Here is a 3,669-nt window from a genome sequence, read left to right as displayed (position 1 = left end):
TTATACCCCCACGTCCCCTTCACCTTATCCTTGCACCCCCACTCCCCCGCCCCAGCGTTCCCACTTCTTTCCCCACTCACACTCCCATGTCTCCAGCTCCACCTGCACAGGAGTGCCCACTGAGCATCCCCCCTGCACCCTGGTCTCCCCACCCCTGAGAGGCAGGAGGAGCACCACCAAAGATTAACTGATCATCCCTGACCCCCACCTCCTCATGCTGAAGCTCCAGGACCAGGAATCAGGCACGCTGGAGAAATTCTAGTTGGAAAAAGAGTCGCAAAACTCAGAAAGTGGGTTTCCAGGCTTCATGAGGTCACACAAGTGTCAGCACATCAGTCCAACCAGTTCAAAGCTTGTGGTCTCTCATACTACATGACAAGTTAGAAAGGCCATCTTTGCCTTAGAAGCCAATGGTTTTCCAGCAGTGCAAATGTGGGAGAATTCAGAACAAAGTCTTGTAGGAATGCTAACAATTAGATTTCATAAATCCACTACATAGATACTATCTGTCATTCATGGTACACACTTATGAATTAGAGGAACATGAAATGGAAACATGGAGGGAGTTTATTTACAAGAAACATTGACCTTCAGTGACTACAGCTCCAGATGCAAGCCTCTTTCATGCTGTATATTTGTTGATTAAAAATGAAAATCCACATATTGCAAGTTGTTGATCCTCTAAGTGGGAATGCTCTTCCTATGCTTACCCACAAATGAATTCTCAAGTTCCTCAGGTTTGCATGTCTGATATACCAAAGCCTGCCTTTGTGAAGCAGGACCCAGATGCTCTTGCACTTGGGACCCACCACAACATCACCTTCATTCACCCGGACACTCCCTTCAGTAGAGCCTTGAACATCTGTGTAGAAAAACAAGTATCAGGCTTGTCTATATTGCATGAGTCAAGGAAAGGTGTAGATATTTGCTCCAAATATGATGTAATTAACCTTGCTGCTAAAAAAAAACAAAAACAAAAACAAAAAAAAACAACTTACACTAACCTAGATATAACAGTGTCCCAGGCCATTTAGCACTTCTCACAGTACTTCATGTTTATTGGTAGTTACGGTAATCTGGAGAAATATCCCGGACAGCATATAGTGGGCTGAGGTGCATGGGATGCTGGTAGTGAATGAGGCAGATAGCATCATGGGTATCATTTCCCTATCAAATATTCTACAGATTCTGATACACCTGCAGGTGACAAAAAAAGGAGACAGAAAATGAATGGCCACTGAAACGCAGAAGCCCTTGTAGGAAAGCTTGAACAAAGATTTTGGGTCTTATTAAAAATGTATATCAGGAAAAAAATGTATATCACGGATTGGTGATGGGTATTTTTTCCAGTGATGCTGAATTGTGCATAAGAAATGTATTTTATGTGCTTGAAGATTCAGGCTTGCATTAAAGAGTATTTTCAGACCTTCTTCAGAACAATTTCTGATGCTGTATGTTATCAAAATACACTGTGTCCTGGAATTTTTGTTATTTTTCATCTCTAAGAATTCACTGGTCTGTAATAGGTAATGTGACATAAGGGGAGCACATGGCCTATTGAGAACTACTGCCTATGTCAGAACATGCAGTATGTCATCACTGTGACCCATTGCAGCAGGAGCCACATGGTGGTGAGGTGTGAAATTCTTTGAAACTTTTCCAAATCAGTTTTTATTTTATTTTATTTTATTTTATTTTATTTATTCATTTCATTTCATTTCAGTTTAGTTTTTAAACGTTTATTTATTTTTGAGAGATAGAGAAAGTGTGCACAGTGTGCATAGGGAAGGAGAAGAGAGATAGGGAGACAGAATTTGAAGCAAGCTTCAGACTCAGGGCCAGCAGAGAGCCCTACATGGGTCTCCAACTCAAGAACCATAAGATTATGACCTGAGCCAAAGTCAGGCGCTTAACCCACAACCCCTGACCTACCCAGGCACCCCACAAATTAGTTTCTTAGAATTAGTTTTTTAGAATTATAAAAGCAGCAAGGGGAAAAATTCCTTAATCAACAAGGGAAGACGGATGAGGTTCACAACAGACCTATCCACAGAAACTTGGCAAGCCAGAAAACAGTGGCAGATATATACATTGTGCTGAATTGGAAAAATATGGAACCAAGAATTCTTTTTTTAAAGATGGCTTAAACTTTTATTTACTTTTTAAAATATAATTTATTGTCAATTTGGCTAACATACAGTATGTAATGATTTTGGGGTGGATTTCCATGGTTCATAACTTGCATACCACACCCAGTGCTCATCCAAACAAGTGCCCTCCTCAATGCCCATCACCCATTTTCTCCTCTCCCCCACCCTGCCATCAACCCTCGGAGTGTTCTCTGTATTTGTGACTAGTTTTGTAACTACTTTTTTTCCCTCTGTTCTCTGTTTGAAACTTTTTTCCCCTTCACTTCCCCCATGGTCTTCTGTTAAGATTCTCAAGATCCACATTTGAGTACAAACATCTGTTATCTGTCTTTCTCTGACTGACTTTTTTCACTCAGCATAATACCTTCCAGTTACATCCAAATTGCTGCAAATGGCACGATTTTGCTTACAGCAGCACTTTCTTTTTTTTTTCTTTTTTTTTTAACATTTATTTATTTTTGAGACAGAGAGAGACAGAGCATGAACGGGGGAGGGTCAGAGAGAGAGGGAGACACAGAATCTGAAACAGGCTCCAGGCTCTGAGCTGTCAGCACAGAGCCCGACACGGGGCTTGAACTCACAGACCGCGAGATCATGACCTGAGCCGAAGTCGGATGCTTAACCGACTGAGCCACCCAGGCGCCCCATATAGCAGCACTTTCAACAGTAGCCAAATTATGGAAAAAGCCTAAATATCCATCAACTAATGAATGGATATAGAAGATGTGGTTTATATATACAATGGAATACTACTTGGCAATGGCAAAGTATGAAGGCAACCAAGAATTCTTTATCCAGCAAGGCTGCATTCAAAATGGAAGGAGATTGGGGCACCTGGGTGGCTCAATTGGTTAAGCATCTGACTTTAGTTCAGGTCATGATTTCCTGGTCTGTGAGTTAGAGTCCGATTTAGGCTCTGCACTGACAGCTCATAGCCTGGAGCCTGTTTCAGATTCTGTGTCTCCCTCTCTCTCTGCCCCTCCCCTGCTTGCTCTCTCTCTCTCTCTCTCTCTCAAAAATAAAGATTAATAACAACAATTTTTAATAAATAAGTAGAAGGAGAGATAAAATTTTCCCAAACAAAAACTAAAGGAGTTTGTGATCACTGAATCAGGCCTGCACGAAATTTTAAGGCAGACTCTTTGAATGGTGAAAAGACAAAACAAAAAAAAACAAACAAACCAAAAAAGGCCAAAAGAAACACAAACTAGAAGACCAGAGACATCACCCGAAACACCATCTACACAGGAAACACAATGCACTGAATTAATATATTTCAGGACTCACTCTAAATGTAAATGGATTAAATGCTCCAATCAAAGACATAGGGTATCAAAATGGATAAGACAGCAAAACCCATCTCTATGCAGCCTACAAGAAACTCATTTTAGATCTAAATCTAGCTTCAGATTCAAAGTAAGGGGATGGAGAACCATCTAGCATGCTAATGGTGGTCAAAAGAAAGCTGCAGTAGCCATACATAGACAAACTAGGTTTTAAAATAAATACTGTAAAAAGA

The 3,669-nt window shown here is 40.8% G+C and overlaps 1 pseudogene; it reads left to right on the top strand.

The window, feature by feature from the left end:
- Positions 1–214: 214 nt before the first annotated feature.
- Positions 215–1,230, top strand: LOC125935110 (5'-AMP-activated protein kinase subunit gamma-2-like; annotated as a pseudogene).
- Positions 1,231–3,669: the final 2,439 nt, after the last annotated feature.

Source organism: Panthera uncia (assembly GCF_023721935.1).
Source record: "Panthera uncia isolate 11264 chromosome A1 unlocalized genomic scaffold, Puncia_PCG_1.0 HiC_scaffold_17, whole genome shotgun sequence".
NCBI lineage: Eukaryota > Metazoa > Chordata > Mammalia > Carnivora > Felidae > Panthera > Panthera uncia.
The sequence above is the reverse complement of the archived record's forward strand: the minus strand, read 5'-3'. Positions and strand labels throughout refer to the sequence as shown.